This window comes from Falco biarmicus, chromosome 10 (genome assembly GCF_023638135.1).
Source record: "Falco biarmicus isolate bFalBia1 chromosome 10, bFalBia1.pri, whole genome shotgun sequence".
In the NCBI taxonomy this organism is placed as follows: Eukaryota; Metazoa; Chordata; class Aves; order Falconiformes; family Falconidae; genus Falco; species Falco biarmicus.
The window spans coordinates 30,899,897-30,913,110 of NC_079297.1; the positions used below are offsets into that span (position 1 = coordinate 30,899,897).

Genomic DNA, 13,214 nt, shown 5'->3' on the forward strand with positions numbered 1-13,214 from the left:
TTCTGGGTACCTGGTTTCTGATAAAGTAAGTTGCTACAGTAAGAAAGCTTCAACCCAGCTTTTTGCAGTAACCCTCCTTGGCTCTTAATTTTCACATTGCCAAAAAAGTCACATATGTGACAGCAAGAAAAAAGAAAATGTCATCAAAATTACAGTTTCTTATTAATAGTTCAAGCCCAGACTGAAATTCATGGGACAAATAGGTCCTATGGCTTTGTTCCTGCCAGCTTGAGTTCTATCTCATTTACCATTTTCTATAATATGGAATTATGCAATCTAATCATGTATCACTCATTCCTCACATAGTAAGTCTGAGTCTGTGATATGCTCATTTTATAGAGGTGTTTGCTTATATGTTCTGTCCATCATCCCAGTAGAATCACCAATGTAAAAGGCATTAGCTACAATTATATTTTTTTGCAGAAGGAGTTGGCAGTGGAGAAATGGAAGCAGGCACACCACATGTCTTGTTTCAGCTTTTGAATAAATTTGTCTATTGAGGTGCACACACAAATGAGTTCAGGTACTTGCTTCTGCTCTGAAGTTTTTGATTTTTCTTCTGCTGCATGTTGGAGGTTTCTGATCAAAGAGAAAATCTTATGAAAATGCCTGCAGCCCTGCTGCTTGGAGTTGTTAGCTCTACTGCTGCTTGGAGTTGTTAGCTCTACACTGTTATGAAATCTGAAATATTAGATCTTGCATTGTGCAACTAATAATGCTTTCCTAATATAAGGACAGTTTATCATCACCTAATTAATTTTTTTTTTTAAATAATGTTCAGGAAGATAAAGCAGAAATTTGCCCTTTATTAAGTTCATATTTTTTGAACCAAAACATTAACAAAAATGTTGATTAAATAGTTGCTTGACAAAGATTAAATAACACAGAAGAAGTGAGAGGGAAGTGAAAGGAATGATGAACTGGGGCGACTTTAATCATGTAAAGAAGAAACAAGACTATAGAAGCATAAAGTTTGTAAATAAAGCCTGATGTCAGGCTGAATTTGCTTGGTAATTTTTTTTGATCTTCCATACCAATTATTCCTAGCCAGAAGATGGAGTTAGAACACTTATGTCAAAATAAGGATTTAGCAATTCTTAGGGCTTTATCTATTTGCTAGTGATTGTATAAGTTCATCTGTTTTCGACAGTGCTGTATGAAGTATGAAGGGATGTGCAGGGTCCTCTGTCACTGGAATTCCTAGAACATGGTCTGTAAGATCTTTAATAAGTATGGCTAGATGGTAGAAATATATTGAAAAGTTAAAACAGTATAAAAGCCTTTTCAACTGAAAACATTATTCAGAATATATTGCAAGAAATAGTTGAGGGGAATTATTTATTGACTGAGACAGTTCGACAAGCACTCCTGAAGAGTGTAAGAGTGGCCCTTAGCAGTCATCCATTGTCATGACTGCAAAAAGGTATAATGACCCTACAACATCTCAAGAAAAGGAGTACAGAAACAACTGTTTGTGTTGGCTTTAAAACAGCTGTATCCCATGCTGCTAATGGTGTAACTGAGACAATTCACAGTGTACTCTGAAACCTATCAGGAATTTGGGTGCCCATGGGTGGATAGTTTGTGTTGAATTCCATTCTGCCATTAATCTTTCTGATTAATTGAACATTTGGACAAGTAACCCACAAAGCTTAAATATATTGCCAAAACTCCTTGTTGTGGCAGATGAACTGTCAAAAATTGAATGTTCTGTGAATTTTAGCTAAAGTTTTTTATAAATGGTCAATGCTGACAGGGATATAACCCAAGGCCAGACTGGACAATTCTAATCAGTTTTCCCTGTCTTTCCCTGCCTTATTTTCTATGCTGCACTATCTGGGGGCCTCCAGTCAAAACCTGATCTTTCTTATATGTTAAAGGCTGTGTTCTCAATGCACATGTACTGTGTGCTGATTTAATTAATTAATTTTGTTACAGTCCTGTATGGGTTGAGGAGAATTAAAGGTTACCCTTTTATCTATTGGACAGAAAAATGTATCAAACAGAAGCAATTTCAGGATCTCCTAAGTGTTTGATTGTATTGGCATTTAATACAGCTTAATCCACAATAAGATTACAGTTTTGTTGCTATGTCAAAATGCTAAAAAAGCATTTGTATTTATTACATTTCATTATATAAAATAGACTTTTATTCTCTTTTTTCTTGGCACACTTACAAAGCAAGGGATTCCTATTTTGCAAAGGTGCTCTAAAGGTAGCAGTTTTGGAAGATATAATTTGTCAGAGAATTTCAACAAAATATTCAAAATGTTTTAAATTTTCACTATGAAAACTAGGAACATTGAGATTATCATGAATACTGCTTAGTGAAATGATACGGATTTTTTGTTTTGTTCATTCCATAACTTCTTGGAGTGCTTTGCGTAGCTTTATTTTTTTATTTGATTGAAGGATCGGTGTATTCCTCTGTGTTAGTACTTTAGTAACGATTGTTAGAACACTTACTTCAACGTTAAAAAAAAAAAATTAAGAAAAAGCAAATCCACTTACACTTAATTTCAAAAATCTTATAAAAAGGAAGAAATAGAATGCCTGAAGTTCACAAAACGTGCTTTTCCTACCCCATTTTCAGATCGGTGTATTTAATGACTGACTTGTTAGGATGTGTCTAAATATTGTGAAATGCCCTGTATGTTTGCACTGAATCTCATAACTTCAAAGAAGCCACACAACTTTTTTATATTAGCAAAAATGTCAATGTCAAAAATATAACAAAAAACTTTGAAATTAAATTACAGCTTTTGCATATTGACATTTAAAACATATTTAGTATTCTGACTAGTTTTATAACCTATATGACCTGTACAGCATGCTTTTGTTTAAGCAGCTTGTAATCATTTTTAGTAATCATTTGTACACACTGAGAAACCGCATTTTCTGGTTTGCAAAGTAGTAGCTCCCTTTCTGTGTCCTGAGGCAATTAATTAAAACTGTTTAAGTGTGATAGTGAGTGTTAAAATTGTTCAAACATAATAGAGACAGTCTTACAGTGTTTGCAATAACAATTTTCCACATCACTTTTTTTTTAAGCGCCAATATTTTTTTGTTATTGAAGAGTAAATCAATTGAACTGTTCCATTCTGCAAATGAATCGGCATTTCTTTTGTAAGTAGCCTTTTCTAGTCTTAGCCAATTAATTTTTGTGAACTCCAAGTTGAGCTTCCTCTAAACATCTTTCATTGTTATAGCTTTAATCCTGAATTTGCACTACTTGAAATCATAGTCCTTACACAAAGCTAAAGCATCTTTTAGTTATGTAAATGTATCCCTATAGTTTACGTTACAAGACAAAAAGTGTTTAAGAAATAATTTCCTTTCTCCTATTTTATCTTCCTGTTAAATACTAACAAAATACTGTCCCATGCTGTCAGATACCTGCATTTGGTGAGGAGTTTTTGTTTCCTTGCCACAGATGCCTGTTTTCCAGGTCACCCCTAAAGTGGCTATTCTGATCGTCTTTTTGGGTGCACCACTGTAGGTTAACTTATTGGCAATATAAGCCTTTATTAAATTATGTCTGTAGGATTTTATAAATGTATAAAAATTTACAAATGTGCATGTACATTGTATGTGTTTAATTCAAGTACCTTTTTGTCATGTGATCATCCATCCCTAGTATCTTTGAATTCATTGGCTTGTTTCAGTTAAATATGACAGAGGTTAATCATCCTGAATAATACATTTCCTGTAAGTTTCATGAAAATCTGTAGCCAGCAAAAGAAGAGAGCCTACTAGCACCCTCATTATGAAAAAGACTGAAGAAGCCACAAAAGACAGATGGAATGAGTACTCTAAACACAGGAAAACGGGGCATTTGGAGCTTGCGATTCCAAGTTGCCAGGTAATCTAGGCATAAGACAAAAGTTCCTGCCAGGTAGTCTAGTCACGAGCCAAAAGTTTCGAGGATTTTGTCACTTGTGCTCCTCACAGAATTACTTACCTCTTTTTCTGAAAAAGTGTGTTTACTGTTCTGATATGGCTTGTTGAGATGTTTTGTTTGAGTTTTGGGAAGATGGTCTATGTAGTGAAGCATGACAGCATATTTCCTGTCACGTTACAGGATTTAATTTACTGCTCTTCAGTCTTTACCAGTTACAGAAATAAGCTGTCTAGCGGTGACAGCTCCAAGGTAAATGAAATGCTGTCTCATTTATTGGCTGATTTATTTATGCTCTGAGCCTTTCTAGCAGTAGACTATAACTTTTTTTTCTTGTTTGTAGCAGATTGCTAAATGGGAATGGCAATGGCCATTGTTTGATGGAGGCACTCAAACAGGTTTTGACTGAGCATGAGGCATGCTTCACTGCTGTTGCTGGGATGTGAAAGCAAGTTCTCACTGGTATTTTATTTCGTGTTGTACCTATTCAGAAGTAGAAGAATAGGTCACAGTCCATTCTTTTGGAGCCCTGAATAGTAAAATGGACAGCAGATAAAAGGATGTAGTAAAGAAGCTTGCTTTTCAGGGAAAAGATGAACTTTCATAGAATTTCTTTTCTCAGAATGATCAGAAAGCCTAAAGTTCTATTAACATCAATTCCCACTCATTTTCCTCAGTGTTTTCTGATACTCCGAGGTGGGTTTTTTTCCCCCTGTAAGAAAAGTAACTTATGTGTGAGTGAAGTATCTTTCTCATTGAATCTTCAAGTCCACATTTTGTTGGCGGATAAGATGGTTTGTATGTTTATTCTTAATTGTTTATATCTGAGTGTTGTCTATTTCAGAAGTGAGGTGATTTTTTTTAAAAAAATTATTTACTAGTTAAGGTTTATGAAGGAGAGGGTGAAGAAGGAAAAAAGACACTTATTTAAAACTTGGCCCATATCCAAGGCCAGTTATTAGAACAACAACAAAATTGATCTCCCAGTAAGTCTTACCTCTTTATGGAATACAAAGCTGGCATTGTGGGAGCATAATTCTAAGCAGAATTCTGCAACTGTGCACTTAGTGCATAGACTGCATTTTTCATAATGACTGGACATTTGCTTCTGGGTCTTCGCTTCCTATCACAAGTTATATTAAAAGATTATCCAGGAAGCTTCTGAATGTCTCTGCATGGGAGGTTTACCAGCAGTGAGCCTTGGATAACAGTCTCCTGCTGGTGCTGTCCATTGAAGCACGGTTGAACTGTGCTCTAGCTCCTCAAAATTTCTTAAAAGTATAGCAGTTTGAACAGCTAGTTTTTTCCTTCGTCACCGTGATTATTTCCAGATACAGCAGCAGAAAAATGATGCTTTGTTTCCCAAAGGTACTAGAAAACTGGCAACTCAGTTCTCAGCTGTCATGGTGGGAGGTGTGATGCGAAGTGAATTCAGAATCCTGGAAAAGTTGACTTAGAGTCCATGTACGGGTATATAAATCAGAAAGCAAGCTGAAGCATTTTCTGAACTGTAACAGAATCAACGAGGAAGGCTTTGCTGAGTTTAGTAGAGCCAATTATTTTCTTCAGATCTCTCTGCTTGACTTCCAGATAAACTACTTAGACCTTCGGCTGGTGTCAGAATGTTTCAGTTTGGGATCAAATGGCTATTCTTGGCCCAGATTACTTCTGGACATTGTCCAGAGACAATATTCTTTAGGGGTGCACTGAAATCACAGAAACAGCTTTCTCCCACTCCTGGTAGCAGACCAAAAAATGCTGAGATGAATGGAACCATGCATTAGCTGCTTCAGATCAAATTGATGTTACTTGCTCCTTTTCCTTGGCTTTAGAGAATTTGGGGATGAATTGTGTAAAAGCGCTTGCATGTCAGGAAGTTAATATTTTAAAAAAGAGAGTTAGCCCTGTTTACAGTCCTTTATTTAGTTTTTCCACTTTGCATATGGATGGTGGGATGAAGGGGGAATGTTCCTGATTTTGATCACTTCCATTTGATATAGCATATGTTCCAGTTACCCTTCTCAAATTTGTAGTAATTCTGATGTTAGCTTAAAGGAAGAGGTAGATTGTGTTCTCTTTCAATGCAGTTTTTTTTATTGGAGATGTGGACAGCAAAAAACTGTGATAAATGCATACACAGCTTCTTGTATCTGAGTAACTAATTATAGTTCAGGGGTTGAGAGTGACTGTTGAACATGAGGTTTCGTATTGGAAATACGTCAAAATAATATGAAAATAAGCGTTCTGGTTTTTTGTAGTATTGACTCATATTATTCAGGTTTCTTCTCTGCAGTGTCCTCTTTTTGGCATTCTAGTTTTAGCCTCTTCCTTCATGTTTTCTCAGAACTAGCAAGTGGAACGTGAGCACACAAGGTACAGTCTCTCTAACATTGCAGTGCATTCCTATTAGGCCCAGTTCTGATGAGAAAACTGCTTAATTTTCACAGCCTGAAGCTGGAGGATGCCTACTAGAGGTGTAATCCATAAATTTAGTGCTTAACTTTAAATAACATTTTTTTGAACTTGTGCAAGCTATGCACTTTTTCCCTTCTTCAATAGATTTCCAAAAGTGTAACAAGTGGTTAGAAACTTTATAATATGTTGTTACAGAATGGGAAGTATTGGGCTACTCAAAATTTGAGCTTTACTTGTAAGTTACTCTGGACCAGTAAATTAAACCTGTACGTACAGTTTTCACTTACATTCTTTCTAAATTAAAATTCTCTTAACTGTAAAATTAAGTTTATTTGGGAAACTGTCACAAACTGCTTCGTAGCTGTATAGTTTTATGTTGTTTATTCTTCAGGGTCTTCAGAATAATTTTTGTATTGAGTTATTTAAGGCAGAGCACTTCTAAGTTCCTTAAATGATACACTTTCTAAACATTTGATGATTTAGAAAATAGTGATGGGATGATTATTTCTACTGGTGCAGGTTGTTTTGTGAGATCTTTTGTTTTCCTGCTGTGGGAACAACAGGGCTTTGTCCCTGTAAACAGTTAGCCAATGAAGTTGTTACTGGATTTGAATTTTTGTTTACAGATTAAACAGAAGTGAAAGAAGCTCAAAGCTTGCATTCCAAAACTGGTGGTTGGTTTTTTTTTTTTTTTTCTGGGGGTGTGTGTAGGGTGGTGGGAAGTGGAAATTGTAACATTTAGAATATAGAAAAGTAAATCTATTACTCTTGGTATTCACTGCAAAATATTTAAGCAGATAAAAGTTCTTTGAATAATGCATGAAGTTTTGGAAAAGATCTTTTGTAGTTCTATTTATAAATTTGTGTTTCTTTCCTGAAACTATGGTGAGCCCTGCATACTGTCATTCTTTCTCAATTGTAAACATAGTTTTGGTACTACCACTTTTGCACCAAATGCTGTTCCTAGGCGACTGCTGACGTCAGTTGGTGCAGCACAAGAAGGTTTGTGTGTTTATCTGCTGCGGGCAGACTCTTAGAAAAGACGAAAGTATGTAACTAGATTAGGCCAAAGAGATTGCTGCTTTAAATAAGGATACGTACCGTTTGCAGTGTCATTCTTTATTTTTTCTGTATTTTATTTTGATTAACAGTTGTATCTTCTGTTGCATATGTCACAGTAACTAGTTTGCAGGAGATAAGGAGGACTATATATTCTCTTTGCTATTGCTTTAAAGGGGTAGCCTTTTTTCCTTCTTTTCTATAGCATAGTTAGAATGAGAATTTAAAAGGAGTATGTGTTGTGGCATAAAGCTTTCACATAATAGGGCTATTAGAAATGAAATCAGGCATACAATTTCCCATTCCAGTGAAACATATTTACTTAAAGATTTTTGGCCAGAGTCTATACATTTGGAAAAACTGGAATTATACTCTTGGAATAGTTTACTGCATGCCTTTGTGTCAAATAGAGTTAGAGTAGAGCTGGTTTAATGACCTTTGTGATATTTTTTTGTCTTTCGATTATACTTGCAGCACACCCACGATGAATAAAACTTACCTGTAGTAAAAACTCTGTAGAAAATCCTTTTATGAAAAAGAAAGGAAATAGCAATGGGACTGCACTCATGGTAGGCCAAAGAACAAAACTAAGAAGTTTATAGGAAGTAGTAGTACTGGATGGTTTAATAAGGCAGGAAGAAAAATGACAAGCACAGAATCTCTTCTTCAGGTTGAACAATAGAATCAGCAACTTCCAGAACTGAATAAAAGCAGGTAACAATTGCTCCAAATTAACTTAAATCACAGTAAAATTAAAGAAAATGTCAGGCTAAATAAGGTCCGCTTTGAATGTGGCTGTGGTGATGGTCTTGCTGGTTTTGAAGTTCACCTCAATCTTTTTACCTTTCATGTACTGTTTGTTATATTGTGCTGTCCAGTCTGGCCCTGAAAATCTTCAAAGATGAAAGCTGCACAGCCTCTCTGGGCATTCTGCTTTACCTTGTCCCACTGCTTGTGTGTTGTCATAGTGAGAAATTTTTTTCCTTATGTCTAGTCTGAACTTTTCATTTCAACATTGCCTCTTGTCTTTCCATTACACACCACCGGATACAGCCTGGCTTTGTTGCTATGATGGTCTCCTCTTAGGCACCGGCAGGCTGCTGTTAGGTCCCCCCCCAAAAGCCATTGCTTCTCCAGACCAGACAAGCCCAGCTCCCCCAGCCTCTCCTCACAGGGTAGGTTCTCCAGTCCTGTAGTAATCATGGTGGTCCTCTGCTGAACTTGTTCCATGTTATCAACGTGTGTCTAGTACTGGGGAGCCCCAGACCGGATGTACCGGTCTGGATATGGTCTCCCAAGACCCGAGCAGAGGGGGCAGTCATTTCCTTTAGTCTAATGGCTGTGCTGCTGTGAATATAGGCCAGCATACATTTGGCCACCTTTGCTGCCAGGGCACACTGCAGGCTCATGTTCAGCCCTTCATTCTTTTCAGAACAGCTCTCAGCCTCTATAGCTTCTTCCTTGCCAGGTTCAGGGCTTTGTGTATGTTGCTGTTGAATTTTGTAAGACTCCTGTTCACTCATTCTTCCAGTTTGTCTAGGTCCTGTTCTTAAACAAATGGTGAAGTTACTTGTGAGTTTCATTAGTAAAAAAGCATAAAAATGCCTCAGATTAAGAGTTCATTTAGCTTAGTATTCTGTTTTTAATCTCTGATCTTTGTCTAAGATCAAGTTTAACATCTGTTCTTACCAGTTAAATATCTTTAACATCCTTGAGTTGAACTATTAAACAGATTTTTGGGACTGAAAGATGGGTTAGAACTTTATCCTATGTGTCTGCCTGTTATTGCAGTGTCTCCAGAAGAAGTACACCAAGGCAAAAATCAATAAAAACAGTAATCATAAGTTGCTGCTTATTATCTTCCCATCCATTACAAGGGCTAATGTGCAATTAAATGCATTAAAGATCATGGGGGGAAAGAAAGTAGTCATAATCAGAGGCTGATGGAAGGATAAAAATACGATAACATGATGCTCTTCCTGCCGCACCCACTTGTACCACCTTCCTACACTCTCCCAACTTCCACCTGTTTTCAGCTCAGAGGGCTTCCTAATGTACTTCAGCTATTTAGTTACAAGTGCCTGTTCAGTCTCCTCTTCAATTTATGGGCCCTTCCTCCTTTGCCTAGTTTCCCCTTGAACTTATTTAAGCTTCTTTCATCCACAACTTCCTTTGATAGAGCAGGTCACTTACTACCTGCTAGCGAAAAACTGTCTCTTTTTGTTTTGGACCTGACTTGTCCTAGCTCTTCCTAATGGCTTCTGGTGCTTGTGGTCGGTTGAGTTTAACTTTCTTATGACCAGTTCCTTAGGCAGAATATGCAACAATCATGAGTTCAGTGTAGCAATATACATGAAGTCTAGCAGTGAGAATAACTAATTGGTTTAAAAATTATTTTAAGGTGATTTGAGAGACCAGCTTGATATGTCAAGAGTTCATGACTTTGTATATTCTTAGATTGAATATAATGCAGTAATACATAGTTTTGCTGTTTTCTGGCAGCTGGTAACTGTCTGCCATTAGGATTTTTTGTTGCAGGATGATGCCACTCAGAGTTCTGCCCACCGATAGCAAATGCTCTTGTGCAAAACGCATGGAGAACAGCAGAAAAATCTGCTCACTGTGAAACGATACCATGCTATTAATTTCCTTTTGCAGGGGAGAGTTGTTGATTCTGTGTTGCGTGAGATCAGTTGTAATTACTGTAACTGTCTTTGCATAATTACAAAGAAATGGCAGCATTTTGGACGTACAGTTTGGGTTTTTACAAGTTTTTGTTCTGTGGGTTCTGCTCTTGTTCAGAGAGCAAATGTATGTTTTTGTAATAAACGGATTATTCAAAAAAATATCCTTTCAGTGTCGCTGACTTCAAAAGTCAGCCACAGCCAAGATCCCAAAATACAGTTTTATAGACACAGAAAAGATCACTCTTTCCTTGTTTGGTTATGTGTTAACAGTAAAACGAATAATATTTAAATATTTTTTACAAAGGTAACTCATTGTTTATGACTGATGATCCTATAACAATCCGATTTCAAATTCTAAAAGCTGCTGATCTGGGATACTATAGAAAATATATTGAATTTCTATAATGATTTTTTTAATGATCCTGTTTAATTTGTTAAACAGTTGCTGTAATCTTTTCTTGAATTAGAGGTATAAAAAATTTAAATGAAATTTTCAAGAACACCTGTGATTTAACCATAATTATCTTAAATTGAGACAAAGCAACAGGCTTTTATTACATTTCCTAACTGCAGTACAACCTATAGCAACCATTCTTGTCTCAGGTTTCTTAGTTACCTTCCTGATGTTCAATTAGTTTGTGAAACTGTAACTGGGCTCTGATCCAAAAGCTTTTCTCTGTAAATTTGTAATAGACATATTGAGAAGCATTTCTCTCTAGACTTGCAAGAAATATCTGTGGTGCTTTTTATAACTTTTGGTAAGTTATTTGCTGGATTATTATTAGTAGTCCAGTGGTTACTTTTCAAAAAGTAACATTTTCAGTGCAGCATCGTAATATTTTAAAGCTGCATTATTTCATCATCTAAGGTTTTTTCATACTTTTTCAATACATCTTAAACTAGCAACCACAATTTTAAAATTCTGAAATACAGTGTAGAGTCAACAGAACTTTTCAGAACACTTTGGCTCATTTGCATAGGAAAATGGTTTTAATAAGGAAATACTAAATTGGGAAGATGTGTGATGTTAGTATGAAATGCTGGAAATGGAATAATCTTTCACTGATAAATGGCTAACAGATCTTGTTGTTTTGCTCATTGTTTATACAGAAGTTATGAAAATACAAATTTTTTGTAACTTTGATCCTGTAAAAATGTCCTGAAAGGCTAGGAGACTTCAACAGGTACAGCTTAATTTTGGTTAGCATGTGTTATACAGCAATTAATAGGAAAGTTGGCTGATAAGGTGCATTTATAAAGTTGCAAATCAAATATATTTGTACATAAGTGGTGAAGATGCTTTCAGTCTCTATAGCCCAGAATAAACACTTCCATGAGGTTCACATATGGCTGCCAAAAAAAGGAAAGGTTTGTAGCTAAACTAGGCATGATATCTGAAAGAATCAGTTTCAACTCAAATGTGGTGATGCCTAATGTAGTCTTTGGAGGCTTTGTTCTGTGATTTCCTTTTGAGTTGTTCTTTTTTGGAGGCAACTGCTTTAATGTGTTGTTTCTAGAAACAATTCATAGCATATTTTGTGAAATATTACCTATTCGCTTTCTGCTCTTAGTAGCTTTGCCTCATTGCTATATTCCAGAAACTGACCATTCTTTTTGGGCAAATAATTGGTTCTCTTACATGCTGTACAGCAGTGGTCCACAGACTACTTGGGATGGCTGATGGTTACTACCCCACTTTGGGTTACAGAAGTTGCAAGGGGACTTCCATCCCTGAGGTAAAAACTTAACTGCTTGTTAGTATTTGGAGTAATAACCCTAGCAGAAATGAGGCTTGAAATGGAAATTATCACAACAAGGGAAATAAAGCTGGCAACTACTCCTTTTGGTATAAAGGGAAGATGGGGATACAGGATAACATTTATTCTATCATAGAAAACCTTTACTGTTGACATAACTCTGTGACCTCTTGAGGTTCCTTTCAAACAGAGTTATCCTAGAAGACTATGTACCTGTTGGTGTGAAATTTTGTGTAGACATAGGTAACCAGTTCAGGTACTGCTGAGGGCATGTCTGCCATAGCATATAATTCTTCTGAGGATGTGAATCTTAGGAAAGAAGGTTCTGAGTCAGTGTCGAACTCCAGCCACTGTGGCTACTGAGCTAGTACTACCTCAGTTTTTACTCTTTGCTAGCTTTTATAAATGAACTGAAAGAATCTTAGTATCTTTGGCTACCGCTCATAACTCTTCTGTCATTGTAGAAATAGTCCATACAGCTTTGTATGTCCCACCTTTCTTTTCTTGGGATTTAAACTTGCAAAAAACTAGAGATACTAATTCCTTTAACCAGTACCTCAAACAGTCCGTTAGCTTACTGTGTAAATGTAAGCTAATGGCATGTATTAATTCTATGTTTCAAAAAGTGGTGGGACCAGACTAAATGTTTAGTGTTCTGAAACGTGTTTTGCATACCTGTAGTATGTTCTCACTGTGTAGCACAGCAGTAATAGCATCTGTGTTCAAATCATATTATGTCCTCAAGTATCATTAAAACCTGAAAAATTCTGCTAATGTGATGTAAATCTTAAGTTGCACTGATGTTTAACTTAGCATTTTGGTTAAGTCTTGTGAGGTTTGGAGGAAAATGTTCATATGTGTTAACGCTATTTTGCAATGCTGTCTGACTGCAGCATTAGTTGCCTTTAATGTCAGTGACAAAACTCCTCAAAAATTAAAACCTCTTGGTGTTTTCAATTTAGTTCTCTTGTCCCCACACTGGTATGAAACCTTTGTTGATTTTGAATGCTGCAGTTTAATGCTGCTGAAGTAATTAACTACAGAATGAGCTTTGAAGTCTATTTTACTTAAAAGCATTGAGTCTGTATCTTCCTTTAAAGAATCGTGTTCTGTTATGGAAGAATTATCAGAAATTTGCATCTTTTAAACTGGGGAAAGAAGTGATACCATACGATTCTTGTCCTTCATTAGATTACATCTGCAAAGTATGTAATATATAACGAGTAAACTACTTACATGATTCACATTAGAATTTTTGAACTGTTTTACTATGTAAGTGCAAAATCCATTTTAAAATTCTCAGTTTGTGAAACATATAAAACTTTTTTGTCTTTCATAAACAGGTTACAGGTCGATTTTGAACCTACTGATCTTTAGTTTAACTGCTGGTACTTGAGC

The 13,214-nt window shown here is 36.1% G+C and overlaps 1 protein-coding gene and 1 non-coding gene across 2 annotated transcripts in view; both read left to right on the forward strand.

The window, feature by feature from the left end:
• The window catches only part of PDE3B (phosphodiesterase 3B), an 87,212-nt gene that overhangs the window by 20,649 nt on the left and 53,349 nt on the right, over window positions 1-13,214 (forward strand). The window lies entirely within an intron of this gene.
• Window positions 9,013-9,188, forward strand: LOC130156594 (U2 spliceosomal RNA). Its single transcript, XR_008824484.1, has one exon. It is a non-coding gene; the product is annotated as a U2 spliceosomal RNA (small nuclear RNA).